Below are 16,929 nucleotides of genomic sequence, written 5' to 3'. Positions count from 1 at the left end.
TGGTCTCTGAGACTCCAGGCAATGCCTCGGGGGTGGTACAGACTCTGCAAAAGGGCCTCCTCTCCTGCCCCCTAGTGGCTGAGAGACATCAGCGCCGACGCCCCTCTGGGTGTACCCCCAGGGGTTTCCCTTAGTTTGCAGGAACTCACTCAAGCCTCCTGGCAGCAAATGTTCATTGCTGAATCCCCAGTGCCTGGCACCGTGCCTGGGGCAGAGTATGGGGTGAACAAATATTTGCTGAATTAAATTAAACGATCGCACGTATGATGCCCCACACAGGGTAATCAGAGAAACGTAACTAACAGTTCCTGCCTTCGAGGCACTTACAAACTAGCTGGAGACGAGAGGACAAACACAGGACGTCCACAATTTTCCCAAACCACGCCAGTCTGGCGGTCTTTCCAGGGCTGAGAACCTGGGCAATAAAACAGTCACAGGCAGAGCCTTCACCAGCAAACCACTGAAACTAACCCACTTTTCCCCTTCTAGAGCCAAGATGGCTGAGCCTAGCCTCTGGGGACAAGAGCTATCTCCCCTCTCCCACCACTCATCCTGCAGCCCCCAGCCTCACCCCCACTGTGCTGAGACCCCTTAATAAAACCATAACTGTCGATCCTGCAGTTCGGCAAGGTGCAGGGATGACGCACAGATGACGGGCGGGGTCCGATGTGTCCCTGGGCAGTGCGGGGACAAAGGAGCAGAGGTGACATCCATTGGACTCTCACTGTGATTGACCTGCACTATCATATCCAACTTCCTAACAACACCCCCCGGCGGGGAGGGTCACTCTTGTTCCTAATTTTCAGAAGAGGAAGTTGAATCTCCCTGAGGGTTTGTAACTTGCCCAAAGTCATACCTTCCAGGACTTGGCAGATTCTGCCTTCGAACCCAGGATTTTCTAACTCCAGAGCCATGTTGCTCTTTGGCTCATTCTATAAAATTTGCCAAGAACTGCTGCAAATCAAGCTTCCCCAACATTTCTCTGTGAATCCCCCGGGGGTTTCCACGTCCACCTGGCCGGCAAGCCAGCTGCCCAGGTGTGATTCTCAAGAGACAAGAAGTCAAATCAAATAACTGCTCCCAGGGTCCCTGCTTTGTGGTCACGGAGGAATGGGCCACACCCATTCAGTAGCGCTTTAAACAGTGATGTTAAAATGCGAACACTGCGAACACTGCTGGAAAGGTCACGGGGTACCTCGCGTGGCCCCGACGATGAGCCGGGCTCCACGTGACAGCGGGAGGGGAGGCGGCCACAAGAGCCTGGAAGTGTGAAAACATCAGAGACCAGTGAGAAAGTCTCGGAGCAGGGGATTCCATGGTCCAGCTTGTGACTCTCTATCCTTCTCCAACAGGATCTCCCCCAAAGGTGGCGGGTATGGACAGCATGGATGACCTCCCTAGAACCCACTGGCTTCCGTGTGGCTTCAGCCAATACTAAATACCGCAGCAGTCAGCTACCTGGTGGAAAGTTGACTACGTTGGGCTTTCCCATCCTGGTGCGAACAGTGCTTTGTCCTCACAGGAGGGTTGCCATCCTGCCAACAGCACTTCTGCCAGACCCACTGTGCTTGAACTTTGGAAATGTCTGACCCATTGCCATGGTTTCACAGACAACATTGCTTCTGCTCAGAAGACGTGATTTACTACAGAGGAACTGTGGCAAAGGGCTCACACTCACGTGGAATTCACTGGTCGTTCCACGTGCCCATCACCCAGAAGCAGCTGGCGTGACAAGCACTGGAAAAGCTGTGCTGAGGGCTCAGACGCAGGACAGCTAGGAGACAACAGTGTATGAGATTAGGGTGCTGTTCTGTACGATATGCTTTAAACCAGCCCCCAGTACGCAATGCTCCCTCTCCCTGAGGCCCTGGAAACCACCGATATTTTTACTGTCCCCATAGTTTTGCCTTTTTTAGAATATCATATAATTGGAATCATACAGTATGTGGCCTTTTCAGACTGGCTTCTTTCACTTAATAATTTGCATTTCGGTTCTCTCCATGTCTTTTTGTGTCTTGAATAACAATCCATTGTATGAATGTCCCACAGTTTATCAATACACCTACTGAAGGACATCTGTGTTGCTTCCAATTTTTGGCAATTGTGAATAAAACTGCTATACAACTTTGTGTACAGGTTTTTGTGTGGACAGTTTTTTTTCTTTTTTTAACATCTTTATTAGAGTATAATTGCTTTACAATGGTGTGTTAGTTTCTGCTTTATAACAAAGTGAATCAGCTATACGTATACATATATCCCCACATCCCCTCCCTTTGGTGTCTCCCTCCCACCCTCCCTATCCCACCCCTCTAGGTGGTCACAAAGCACCGAGCTGATCTCCCTGTGCTATGCAGCTGCTTCCCACTAGCTAGCTATTTTACATTTGGTAGTGTATATATGTGTGTGGACAGTTTTCAACTCCATTGGGTAAATACCTAGCAGCACAATTGTCAGATCATATGTTAAGACTAGGTTTAGCTTTGTAACAAACTGCTAAACTGTCTTCCAAGGTGGCTCTACCATTTTGCACTCCTGCAAGCAATGAATGGGAGTTTCTGCTGTTCCACATCTTCACCAGCAGTTTGTGTTGCCAGTTTTTTGAATTTTAGCCATTCTAATAGGTGTATAATGGGATACCTTTGCTGTTTTAATTTGCAATTCTCTATGTATGAGGCGGAGCATCTTTTCATATACTTACTTACCATCTATATATCTTCTTTGATGAGGTGTCTGTTCAGATTTTTTTTGCTCATTTTAAAACCAGACTGTTTATTTTCTTATTGTTGAGTTTTAAGAGTTCTTTTTATATTTTGGATACAAATTATCAGCCATTTGTTGTGCAAATATTTTCTCCCAGTCTGTGACTTGTCTTTTCATGTTTCTAACAATGTCTTTTGCAGAGCAGAAGCTTCTGATTTCCATAAAGTCTAACTTACTGGGTTTCTTTTTCACGGATCATGCTTTTGATGTTTTATCAAAAAACTCAACACCAAACCCAATTTCACTTAGATTTTCTCTTACGTCTTCTTAGAGAATTTTTAGAGTTTTGCATTTTACTTGTAGGTCTATGATCCATGTTGAGTTAATTTTTAAGAAAGGTTTAAGGTCTGTGTCTAGGCCTGAATTATTCTCCCAGCTGGTCCTTCTGTCATTTATCTGTGCAGAAGCCTTTTCTCCAGGCTCCCTGAACTTTGACGCCAAGACTCAAGTTCCTGGACTAATCTCAAGCACGTGGACTAATTTTCCAGCACCTTGTTCTAGTGCAAACCTCCGCGCCTAAAACAGGGATTGCAAGTGTCTGGGGAGAAGTTGGACTTCAAGAACTCAAAGGGCACACAGAGAAGGAGCAATGACTTGCAAATGTTGAGGCAAGATGGAAAACCAACCTTCCTCCTGTGACAGAGGTAAGAGCCCTGTTTGGCGAGGGAGGTTCTCAATGTGGCCCTACCATTTTGGCCAGAGTGACCTTAAGCTGGTCATTTCACTCTCCAAGACCGTAAATGAAAAGCTTGGACAAGATCCTTGGTGTTCTGATCTCAGCTCCCCAGAGCCCCCAAACGGACCTGAACAATGGCCCCGGGGGCCACAGGGAGGAGCTGGGAGGGCTCTGGGAGACCCTGTTACCGCCGCCCAACAACTCTGCCCTCATCTGTCTCAAGTGTTTGTGCTTGTAATTTACCCGGCATTTGAAGAAGGAAGATGGCAGGTAAAAAAAAGCAGTTGGAAAAACCACTGCACTAGATAGATCTCTGGTACCCACGATTTATGTCAAGAAAGATGGAATACAATTATTAAACACAAAAGGACACCCAAATGTCCGGGCCATTCTTCAAAGCTTCAAGGTCAACTGTCTGATGACTACTCCAGAAGAAGCACTGGCTGAAGGTTCCCTGGCTCACAGGAGCCTTAAGGAGAGCCTGGCTGATAGACGGATTACAAAATCGCGTTAGTGCACCTCGTCCACTTTAACACTTGAGTAGGAGCGTACAGTGCCACCGTCTAAAAGAGCTGGGTAACATGGGGATTTCAGACACCACAGGGATATGCAGAGACCTAAAGCGCTGAGGTTTTGCTTTGAGGCCCTCAACACGTACCAGGCGCTACCGATGCGTAAGGCCAGCCCTGTCAAGACCCGGACTGCAGGCCCGCAGTTACAGCAGCGGAGCCCAAGTGTTAGGGACCCCGGCAGGTGGGAAAGTGAAAGAGAGGTAGCTGTGGGCCTGTAGTGTGGGATTAGAGGGAAGGGGGAAGGTGAGTCTGGGCTTGAGGGCGGGGAGAAGCGGCGGGACCCCAGGCTAGAGGACCCTGCGAAGTACGTGGGCAGTGGGGGGCTCAGCAGCAATTCCTGTCTCTGCAGACGGCCAATTTGTGGGGGAAAAAACCCATGTAAGTAAGCTCTGTCTTCATGGTCTTCATGTTTTTATTTTTCATATTTTTTAATATTATTGAAGTAAGATATATAGACAGGAGAGCACACAAATGACTGTTGTATTCCTCAAAGAACTTATACAAAGTGAACACACAAGTGTGATCAGATCAAGAAATGGAACATCCCAGCAGCCACCCGCCCCCTCCTGCCCCGAAGCCTCCTTAGGCCCGTTCCAGTCTCAGACCATGGCCCATCCTGCCTTCTCACACCATCAGTGAACGTTTCTTCGTTTCAGACTTTATGTATTTGGAGTCGGGCCCAGGAATATGCACTCTTTCATGCCTGCCTTCTTAAGCTCAACATTATGTTTGTAGATCCATTCATGTTGTGACATATGGTTTCATTCTGTTCATTCTCATTGCTGTGGGACTGCACTGGCTACATACAGCACAAATTGGTCATTAATTCTACTGTTGATGAACAGTTGTGTTATTTCCAGTTTGGGGCTTGTATGAAAAACACTGCTGGTAATGTTCTAGTACAAGTCTTTTGATGCACAAATGTATGCATTCCTGGTGGGTTTATTCCTAGGAGTGGAATTGCTGGGTCGCACTATATATATAAAAACTACATCTAATAAAGATGAAACTTCCAGCAGCAGTGCCTGAGTCTATGGGCATTTTAGTTTGTAACTACAAAATCATTGAAGTAGAAGGAAGAGAAAGAGAAGAGGAGAGGGAGGGGGAGGAGGGGGGAGAGGAGTGGAAGGGACGGAGGAGGAGGGGGAGGGGGAAGAGGAACTAGCAGCAGTGACCCTGTAAAAAATGTAAAAGTGGCCTGTCTTCCCTCTTCAGGTCACTTAAGTATGTCAGGGAAGATAACACAAGCTTTGCCCTTTCTCAAAGGCTGTGAGGAAAAAGCACAGCTTCTTGCTACAGGAGCCTGGCTTCTGGGGTGGTGATGGGGGGAGGTAAATACTGAAGTATCTGATAATTATTGACTTGTCTGACCCTCCCAGGGACATTCGACTCCAGCAAGTGATACCACCCCTGGGCCCAGGCACTTCTGCCCTCAGGGTACCGACGACTCCTTCTGATGTGTGGTTTAGGGCTACCCCAGTGTAGTCAGCAAACTGGATTGAACCAGCAATCCCGGCGAGTGATGGCTTGGTGGCTTGGCTGGGCTCACAGCCTACGGAGCAGGAAAGCCTTAGCAATTCTTCTCATTGACAGGACTCTGACAATGATGGAGATGCACAGCTAAGCCTCGGTAGCTGCTACCACGCATGGGGGCTGTGGACCCCAGAGCCAAGGTGAAACCTTTCGGTTTGCTGGTTGTGTACACATTCTATTTCCTTCTCAAGATTAAACACGCTCTCTACCCAAGCGCCTCTGCTGACAGCCTTCTGGGTGTAAATGGTATGAGATGTGTATATCTGATGTCTGTTTCAAGTTGAAAGGAGAGCAAAAATAAGATTATATTTTTAGAAGCTGGGAGAGACAGACTGGGTGGGGTTGAGAATGAAAGCAAATTCCAGAGACCAAGTGAACAGATGCTTTTCTTAAATGCAAATAGTCCGTCAAATCACGGGGAAGTTATGTGCTGTTGGAGGATGGACTGCAACAGGATGTTTGGTCCCGTCCGTTCCTTTTCTTCGTATTCCTGGGAAAATTCAGGAGAGATAGTGAAAATCTTAAATCAATTAATTTTTAAAAAGTTGGTCTTCCATGTGGTTGGAGCGGAGTCCAGCCTGGTGTCAAGAGAATGGCTTTGGTGAGTATGGCAAGAATTACTGTTTCAAAATACACAGACCCTAAATGACAGAGAAGAACAATGGTATTTATTGGTGAGTTTGATTATCCACCTTCTCATCTACATTTTTGGCGTCTTGTTTATAGATCTAAACAATTGAATTTTTAAAAAATACTTACTGAATTCCTTCTATATACAGATGCTATACTAAAGTATACGAAGTTTCCAATTAATGGAAGAATCGTAGGTGAATAACAGAGATGCCCCTCTCCAAGAAAACTGGAGTCCAGTAGAAGAGACAGGCGTATGACCCCTGACAACACCAGGTAGTAAGGAGGGATCTACATGGGCGGTTGTGAGATGTGATGGCAAGAGCGTGGGCTTTGGAGCATCCATCCTGTCTTCCTGTCTTTTTTTTTTTGTTTTATTTTGGCCGCACTGAGCGGCATGCAGGATCTTAGTTCCCCAACCAGGGATCGAACCCGTGCCCCCTGCAGTGGAAGCCTGGAGTCTTAACTGCTGAACCACCAGGGAAGTCCCAGTGCCCACCCTGGCTTAGTCTCTAAGCATCTGAGGACGTGGGGGACTCCTGGTACTTGGTTTCACGGCCAAGTAATTCTGAGCAGAAGTGCCTGGAGAATGGTGGTATGCATCCAGGTGCTTCTGGGTTGACAAATCTTTGCACAACTTAGGGTAGCAGAGCACAGGGGTTCTCGAGGCTATATTAATGCTGAGCACGCTCAGACCTCACGTTCAGAAGTTTATCTGCCATCATTTTGCTGTGACACTCCTTAAGGACCTGCAGCCCAGCTGTGTCTCTGCTGGATTCAACAGGGCTTAGTTCCAGGTTGCAGGTTGGGTTTGGTTCTGCCGCTTGACTTTCGTTCTGTAAACCAGGATCAAGGCACTGCAGCTCCTTTACAGGGGCGTCCTCTTCTGAGTGAGTCAGGTGCTGTTGCGATGAGGCTGCATAACAAATAGAGCCATCTCCCACACTTTCCTGGGAATCCATGTCCACCTGGCTTTTTGCTGTTATATAAATCAACACTTCATAATCATCCCCCCTCCACAATTTCTCAATTCTCAATGAAAACTTGTATGGTGACTCAAAAAAGACAAAGAACCAGTGATTTCCAAGATGAGGTACCCACACCCCAGAAAATAGGGCAGACACTTCTCTGGGGTATAGAAAGAAAATATTTAACTAATTTAGTACTTAAACCTATACGTACATATTTTTTTCAAAGACATAGAAAAGATTTCAGCCTTCTAATGGTTACTCCATGGAATGACATAGCTTCTTCTCTAGATCCATACACCAGTCACGTCCCCGGAGATTCTGAAGGAAGGATGGGAATTTTATAATGCAAAGGGGCTAGTGGTGATTTTTACTTATCTCAAATAAGCCTATTTAAAATACACATTTATATCAACTATTACTAATAATAGATGTAACCCTAAATTATATTTTGTCTGAGGACTTTTTTGAGTCTTTCTCGTCTGGAGTTGCAGAAAATTAAGTCCTAATGCCCTAAAACATCAACTACTAGCTAGTGCTACATCTTCCTTGGAGAAACTCAGAAAAATAAATCATTATCTGTGGGGCTTACTTAAATTGAGAGTGGCTGAATGAAGCCACCCTGTTTAGAAAGACATTTTTTAAAGCATGACAAATATTGATATTTGTAAGAAGATCAAATATCATAAGACAAATATTGATATTTTTTCATTGATATTTAAAGTCTCTGTCCAGAGACTTTACAAACTTTCAAGAATCTTTTCATTCGTTAGTGATAGACAAAAAGTCACTTAGCTTTGGAATAATACTTGTCCTCCTACAACGATAAAAAATGGCTAAAATAATGCACAGATGACAATATGGTCACAAACTAAAATTCATAACTTTGTCAGTAGACACTCAAAGGACACACCACTGAAGAAACAAGCATTGGAACAAGCGTGGCAGTGCGGGAGGTTGTAAACAGATCAAACACAGATGTTTCTAACAGGCTTTAGCGTCTGGGGTTTGACAGATCGGTTTCAGTAATGAAATCTACAAGAGGTACTTTTGGAGAGTAACTACAGTAAAGATGTGCAAGGAAAGATATACTCTTGACTACTGAGATTTTTATTAAATACAAGGTCTTATGAGGTTAAAAAAGGATTCTGGGGTAAGGCTGCCAGGATAATGCAACATGTAAGACACACCCATTCACTGCCTCATTCATAGGCAAACTCCTACAACAAGTTTGTTGCAGCCAGAAGTGTGCCAGAGCTATAGGATGTCAGTAATACGGGCAGACTTATAAGATTAAGACCTTTAAGATGAAGTAGAATGTTTACCATACTTCACAATAGAAGGAGACTATAATGAACCGAATGTTTGTGATCCCCCAAAATTCGTATGTTGAAGTGCTAACCCCCAGTGTGATGATACTTGAAGGTAGGACTTGGGAGGTGATTAGGTTTAGATGAGGTCATGAAGGTGAAGCTCCCTTGATGGGATTCGTGCCCTTATAAAAAAAGCAAGAGATGTGAGAGCTCGTGGTCCCCATGGGCACCCACCACAGAAAGTACAGAAGCACACAGCCAGGTGGTGGCCTTCTGAAAGCCAGCAAGCAGGCTCTAAACAGACACTGAGTCTGCCCGTACCTTGATCTTGGACTTCCCAACCGCCAGCACAGTAAGAAATAAATTTCTGTTGCTTAAGCCACCCAGTCTGTGGTATTTTGTTCCAGCAGCCTGAGCAGACTAAGGCGCCCACTTTGAAACTTGTTTGTGTCATATGCAGCTTCTTGTATGTTATCTCACAGCAAAGTATTTAAAAGATGTGACAGACTTAAAGATGAGTTATATACTTTAATTTTACAGAAAGACAAGTGTTTCAGATTTGCTGCCCTTTCCTGAGATGACAAGTGGCTGTCACTATTCTGCTATCTGACAAATATTTCTATTTAAAAGAAGTTCCACACGTGTCCAGTCAAAGTAAAGATGATATTTAAACAAAGAGTGAAAAGAAACTGCTTTTTTAAAGAGAGGTGTGCTATGAAGACAGCATTCTTATCAAAGGTGTTGGGATATGTTCCCAACATCATGTGACTTTTTTTCATCATGTGTGTTACATGTAAAAACTCTACACCCTCCACACTCTAAGAACTTGGAACAGCATTTTATAACCTTTTCAACAATCTTCCAAACAAAGACTGTCACTGGCTTAGAAACAATTTGTTCAAAATAGACAAGCACAACACCTTCTGATGAGTTTGCAAGAACAACTAAATGTCATCAAGGAGGAATCCAATTTGCTAGAAACATTTCAACAAAAGTCTTTGCAAAGTTGGTGGACAGACTGAAAGTTGTGATTTGGTAGGTTTGGCCCACACTGCATTTATTCTATTTAATTAAACTTAGTGTGAATTTGCTACTATTAAACCAGTTTGGACCAATAAAATTGGCGATTTCATATATATATTTGTGTGGCATCTAGTGGCCCAGAGTCCCGTGGCTGCCCTGAGACAGGGACTTGAACCCCACAACCCATCCATCTCCACTCAGGTAAGTTAGGAGTTGGAGACCATAACTGGGACTCTGAAGAACCAAGGACCTTGTGCCTCACTTGCTGATGGACCTGGGAACTGCAGGACTTGCTAAATGCCTCCAGCACCTAAGACAGAGAAGAGGCTGTGATGGTGTTTGGAGGTGGGGCCTTCGGGAGGTTACTACGTTTAGATGAGGTCATGTGAGTGGGACTCTATGATGGGATTAGTGCTGTCATAAGAAGAGGAAGAGACACAATAGCTCCTGAGCATCTAAGTAGTGGGTCAGGATAACCTCAGAAACCCTGTACACAGTGATAGGAAGAGAGACATCCATCCAGCAACTGGGTTGAAAGAGGACGCAGCGATGGAGCTGGAGGTCTGGGAGGCAATGACCTGCATGAGTCAATGGCCAAGGGCCACGTGGGATGAAGTACATGGTGAGGGAATAAGAACAGAGAATGGAATATGTCTCTAAAAAGGAAAACCCAGCTTTCCACCTGTGGAGGCAAAATCCCAGTTCTGCCTTATATTGTCTTTCTTTTTTGTGGGTCTATTTTATACACAAAGCACTTCACTTCTGATCACTAGATGTGTTGAGGCTTTTCCACACCCTGAGCAATTCTCTGTGACATCAGCTGGTGTCCTACAATTTTACTCAATTCTAACACTGTCTGCCTGGAGATAGCGTCAGATCCCACAGGTTAAAGGCTCAGTCCCACGAGACGGCTCCCAGCCCACCTCGGAGACCAATCACAGGCAGTAGGTCCCCAGGTGACCCACAACTTCCATCCAATTTGGTGACAAATCAGAGGGTCCAATGACCTCCTCCTCAGGTGCGATTTATTTGCTAGAGCAGCTCACAGAACTCAGGGAAACCCTTACGTTTACCAGTTTGTTAAAGGATATGATAAAAGATACAGATGAAGAGCCAGGGGAAGAGAAACACGGGGTGAGGTCTGGGAGGGTCCTGAGCACAGGAGCTCCCGTCCCCATGGAGTTGAGGTGTGTCGCCCTCCACCACATGGATTGTTCACCAACCCGGAAGCTCTCCAAACCCCATACTTTGGGGATTTTATGGAGGCTTCACCAAGTAGCTGTGGTGGGTCACTAACTCCATTTTCAGCCCTTCTCCCTTCTCCAGAGAATGGAGGGGATGCTGAAGATTCCAAGCTTCTAACTGTGGCTTGTTCTTCCCAGTGACCAGCCCCCACCCAGAAGCCACCCAGTCACCTCATTAAAACAAAAGACACTCCTATGACTCAGGAAATTACAAGGGTTTCAGGAGCCCTGTGTCAGGAACCAGGGGCAAAGACCAAACACTGGAACAAGAGATACTCCAAGTGTCCTTGTCCCTTAGGAATGAATAAGGGTTTTAGGAGCACTGTGTCGGGAACCAGGCCCCGAGACCGATATATGTATATTTGTAATTACAAATCACAAGATCACAGCCTCCCTTTACACCTAACGTCCGGACACTTTGGACCTCTGCAGCTTTCCAGAACTGAGATGCAATCCTGAAATAAAAGGAGGAGAAACCCTGAAACAACCAAGCACAAGTTCCCACCGCCCAACCAAATGCAAAGGAGAAATTAATTCAGTTAAAGACAAGTTAGGGGGCTTCCCTGGTGGCGCAGTGGTTGAGAGTCCGCCTGCCGATGCAGGGGATACGGGTTCACGCCCCGGTCCGGGAAGATCCCACATGCCGTGGAGCGGCTGCGCCCGTGAACCGTGGCCGCTGAGCCTGCGCGTCCGGAGCCTGTGCTCCGCAGCAAGAGAGGCCACAGCAGCGAGAGGCCCGCGTCCCGCAAAAAAAAAAAAAAAAAAAAAAAAAGAGAGAAGTTAGAGGAGGTCACACTTGTTCACCGGAAGTGTGCTTGAGATTGCAACACTTCCGCGGACTTCAGCCCTTGGGGGAGGTAGAGGCCCCTTCTCCCAATGGAAGTGTTCCCTCTTCCATCTTGAACAAGAATTCCTTGGGAGCAGAGGTTAAGAGGACAATAGGGCATCTCCCAACTTCACTAAGAGCTTTCACAAGATGCCTTTGCTTGGAATCCGAAGGAAAAGAAATGTGATTCTGAAGCAGAGACAGGTGGGTGGGTCCGTATTTGTTCAGGTACCCCAGCTTTATAGCGAATGCTTCAAAGTTATCATGTCTCTTCTGTTAGCCTTACCCCGGCCTTCAAATTCTTCACAATAAATGCAGCGTTTGATTAGAGCAGACAGCTTTTGGGGAGATAAAAATCAGGGCTGTGGGGCTTCCATAGATCTTCCCATCTTTCCTGGCAATGTTTCCACTGGGGAGAGACGAGCACCAAGGGGGCCGTAATCAGAAGTACTGATTCTAGTGCTGAAAGCATTTTTCATCAGTCTCCGAAATTATATTTCTCAAGCAAGGAAAGCAAATAGGACACACTTTCTTGTTGATTACAGCTATAAAAATGAATGCGGTGTTACGCACCATGGATTTTCAGGCAACTCACTTTTGTCTTCTCAAAATACCTTCCTTGAGGTGCCCCTGCTCAGGTTGGAAAACTCAGGTGGACGCTCTGTGAGCTCCACAGCCAAAGCACATGTGCTCCAGTGCAAGGATTTTGCAAGTAATTTCTGGGACATTTCCTGATTTTTTTAGGGGCTTCCTGTGTTACTGAGTCCAAGCTTGCTCTGCCTGCCACACAACAGGCCAATAAATCGGAGATGAGGTGTTGAGGCAAAGAATATGACTTTATTCAGAAAGCCGGCAGACGGGATGGCAGACTAGTGTCTCAAAGTAACCGTCTTATCGGGGTCTGGATGCCAGTTTCTTTTATAGAATCCGAGAGGGAAGTAAAGTAAAAAGGCAGACTAGAGAGGGAGAGGCAGGGAGGAACTAGAGTAAAAAGGGTCATCAGTCTTGCAAAACATCTCCTGGAATGGCCAGCCTCCAGGAGAGGATGTGTTAATTTCTTCTTTCTTGCAGCCATTCACAGATGGGTAGTGTTCCTGAGGCAGGCCATTATGTATGATTATAAAAACAAAAGCAACGAAAAGCAAAGGCTAAAGTCGAAGAAACAGATCCAACATGGAGTCAAAATTGGCTCTTCCCTGTTACACCTGGAAACACAAGTTCATGACAAATCGGTATATGTGCTGGGTGGCAGCTACCTTGCCCTTACCAAGTTGATAGGTGACTGAGTAACTGGAAGTGAGTGAGGTGATGGGGACACAATGGTAAATGAGATGAAATCCAAGCTTCTGTTGACTTAGAGTCTATCAGGGAATACAAACACAGAGACTAGAGTCTATCAGGGAATACAAACACAGAGACAAGTTCCTGCAACCCCACAGAAGGAGAGCTGGGAGAGCAGGAAGCACTGGGTGTTAGAGAAACACAAGGAGGAATCTTACAGACATGAAGATGATGTCTTCCTAGAGGAGGCTAAATGGGAGTTCCTTAGCAGGCAAGTAGAATGGACAAAGGTTGAGAGGCCTGTGAGGTTTGGGGGAAATCTGCAAAAAATCTCAGTACAATGGAGGAGGTACATGGGACTTTTTTCCACAAAGGTTTATGGAGGTGTAATTTACATGCAATAAAATGTACCATTTTTGAATACTACTCAGCCATAAAAAAATGACATTTTCAGCAACATGGATGCAACTAGAGATTATCATACTAAGTGTAGTAAGTCAGAAAGAGAAAGACAAATACCATATCATTTATATGTGGAATCTAAAATATGACACAAATGAACTTATCTATGAAACAGAAACAGACTCACAGACAGAGAAAACAGACTTGTGGTTGCCAAGGGAGAGGGGGAAGGAGAGGGATGGACTGGGAATTTGGGGTTGGTAGATGAAAACTATTACATTTAGAATGGATAAACAAGGGCCTACCCTATAGCACGGGAAACTATATTCAATATCCTGTGATAAACCATAATGGAAAAAAATATAAAAAAGGATATCTATACGTGTATAACTGAGTCACTTTGCTGTGCAGCACAGATGGGCACAACATTGTAAATCAACTATACTTCAATTTAAAAAAATGTACCCTTTTGAGTGCACAGTTCTATGAGTTTTGACAGATGCATATGCTGATGTAACCACCACAATCAAGATATAGAAGAGCTCAGTCACTTCTAATTCCCCTCCAGTGCCCCTCTGTAGCCAGCATCCTCCCCGACTCTCAGCCCCTGGCAACCACTGATTAGTTTTCTGTCCCAATGTTTTGTCTTTCCCAGAATGTCGTAGAAATGGAATCATACCATGTGTAGCCTTGTTACGTCTGTCTTCTTTCACTTAGCATAATGCATTTGAGATTCATCCATGTTGTTGTGTATATGTACATGGATTTTTTATGAACTCAGTTTAAGACTATAGACATTTGACATTTACACTGATCATCTGATCCTAAAAATCTAAATTGTGATAAACTTTTAATTACTAAGGAGAATCTCAGAGGGGATTCTGCAAAGATGGCTGCTTACATGCATGGATATTCACTTCCCTTCCCCATCTTCCAATCTGGAATAACACAACTAGCAAAGTACAACCCAAGATCACTTTCAAAAAGAAGGTCTTTGCCTGCCCCCATTCACCCTGCTGCATGTGGTCCTTAGAAAGCCTGACTACTCCACAGACTAATGTGAACCTGAAGGGGTGATGCACATGGAAATGCAACGACACCATTCCCTGTGGATGGGGGGGGGGGGGGGCACTGTGAGTTGTCCCCAAAGAGACCCAGAGACAGAGAGGTTTCTCCCATTTTCCAGCAGAGTGAACAGTTTTCCAGGTTTTTCACCACCACCTCACTAGAGCAAACATAGCCAGTTGACACACCAAAGCTATAACCTCTACAAATTCTAAGGGAATACCCACCCATCAATAGATAAATGAGAACCATTTAAGAGAGAGGTGCTTACCCTGGGCTGATACACTGGAACCACCTGGGGAGCCTTAAAAGCTACTGATGCCTGAATTCCACCCCCCAAAATTCTTCATTAATTGGTTTTACTGTGTCCCGGGCTTGGGGATTTTTAAAACCTCCTGGAGTAATTCTCACATGTGGCCAAGGGTAAGAATCACCAAATTAAGGAAATTTAGCAACCTGAGAGAGAAAACTAATGAGAACAGTTTTATCAAGGAGAACAGATGACTACTATCAAAATAGAGCTAATGGAAGAGACAGATGATCTTAAACAAAAAGCAAGTGAGAACTCCCAAGAACATTCAATTTAACACTGAACAAAAAATTTTTCTAGAACTTATTTCTGAAATTACAAGTTCAGTAGACCAACTGAGAAGAAGTAGCCTTTGTAGAGAACCAAATTACTCTTTTGGAAGGTCAAGTGGAAGAAGTATTTTATAAATGTGGAATTCATACGGCATTAAGAAAAGAGACTCGGAGGACAGGCCAGGTTATGTGAATAATAAAAGTTTACTAGAAGGGAAGAGGGGAACAAATGAGAAAGTAATAAATAAGGAAATCATAAAAGAAAATCTCTCCAAGAAGAAAAAAGTTTTGAGTCTTCAGGTTAAAGGAGTGACAGAGGAGCCCCAAGTGAAATTAATCATAATATTTTAAAAAGCCCAAACCTCCCATATATATTTCCTGATGAAATTCCTGAATTCCAATTATGGAAAAGAAAATATTACATGCTTATAAAAAGAAATGACTGATTACTTCCAATGGAAAAAAATGGGCTGGCATGAGCCACCTTGCCTACAATACTGGAGGTAAGACTATGGGAAAATGTTTAAGGGTGACTGAATGAGGGCACTATTCCAAGAATCCAACACCCAGACACAAAACCAATATATGAAGAGACGCAGGATTTTTTTCTATGGGAAAAAATGTGTAATTCCTCTATCAAACTATTCCAGACCATAGAAAAAGATGGAAAATATACTAGATCCATTCAATGAAGCTACCTTAGCCATACTGGCAAAAACTTATGTAGGACGTACAAAAACAAAAACAGAAACAAAACAAAACGCTACTCTAGGTTAACTTTATTTATAAATATACAGGCAAAAAAATGATCAATGAAGCATTCAAAGTTGAATCCATTGGTATATTAAAAGCGTGATAAACCATGACTACAGAGGATTTATTCCAGGAATGTAAAGATGATTTAATTCCCAGATGAACACTTTTGTTTTTAGTGAATAAGTTAATGTCACATGGAATTTGGGCAATATAAGTCACAATCCCAACAGAATTTTTTGTAGCTATAAATGAGGTGATTCTAAAATATATAGAGAAAGGCAAAGGAACTAGAACAGCCAAGTCATTTTTAAAAAGAAGAATAAATGAGAGGAGTCACACTGCCTGACTTTAAGACCTACCTTTAATAAAGCTATAGTAATTAAGACAGTAGAACAAAACCAGAGGCCAAAAATAGACCCACTCAAAAAAGGCCAACTGATTTTTAAGAGACTAAGAATAGCAAAATTGAAATGCAAAAGCAATTAAATGGAGGAAGGATAGTCTTCTCCACACGCAAAAAAGAGGAATCCCCAACCTAAACCCACAGCTTATACAAAAATTAACTCAAAATGGATCGTAATTCTAAGTGTAAAAGTATCAAACTTTTAGAGGAACTACGGAAGAAAATCTTCATGACCTGGGGTTAATCGAAGAGTTCCTTGACATGGCCTCAAAAGATGAACCTTAAAAAAAAAAGTAATGAGACCTCTCAAGGATATTAAATTTAACATAATAATTCTTGAACTGTATTCACTAAATGATGGTACCTAATGTACTTAGAGTCATTTTCAATGACTTTTTTGATTTTATTATAGTGCCATACAAAATAAAATGCTTGTTAGTTGCTTTGGGGAAATACTTCTTCTTTCATCATTTTTATACCCTCCTATTCCAACTATGCTTAGGACTTTTAAAAGGACTGAACGTGGAACTTTAGACAATGCCTTTTTAGCATTTGCTAAATGTGATTTGCTATAATCATATTTTTTCTCCTTTACATTATTCATGTAATACATTATGTTAAAGATTCTAGAATAGGAAAAGATATTCCTATATCACTACGGTATTCAACATTGTTTTGGAGGTTTTTCCCTAATGCTTTAAGATAAATACTCAGGACTAATATGAAAGAGATAAAAGTAATTTCACTTGAAGATTATAAGCTTGCATACTTAGACACCCCCTCCCCCCCAAAAGAACTCTGCTAACAAAACTGCTAAAATTACTGAGGATTAAATAATGTGGTGATATAAACGTATCTGGTGGAGTTTTTTTTTTTTTAACATGTTGGGTACAGA

General features: G+C 43.7%; 1 long non-coding RNA gene across 2 annotated transcripts in view; it reads right to left on the bottom strand.

Annotated features, from left to right (window-relative positions):
• Positions 1-4,477: 4,477 nt before the first annotated feature.
• LOC141276509 (uncharacterized) overlaps positions 4,478-16,929 on the bottom strand; it is a 46,853-nt gene continuing 34,401 nt past the window's right edge. For both annotated transcript variants that reach the window (XR_012326190.1, XR_012326189.1), the window contains exon 3: positions 4,478-6,031. This is a non-coding gene — a long non-coding RNA (uncharacterized lncRNA). The remainder of the gene's footprint in view (positions 6,032-16,929) is intronic.

The sequence above is a fragment of the Tursiops truncatus genome, chromosome 15 (assembly GCF_011762595.2).
Source record: "Tursiops truncatus isolate mTurTru1 chromosome 15, mTurTru1.mat.Y, whole genome shotgun sequence".
Taxonomy (NCBI): Eukaryota; Metazoa; Chordata; class Mammalia; order Artiodactyla; family Delphinidae; genus Tursiops; species Tursiops truncatus.
Note: the sequence above shows the minus strand (reverse complement) of the source record. Positions and strands in the feature narration are given on the sequence as shown.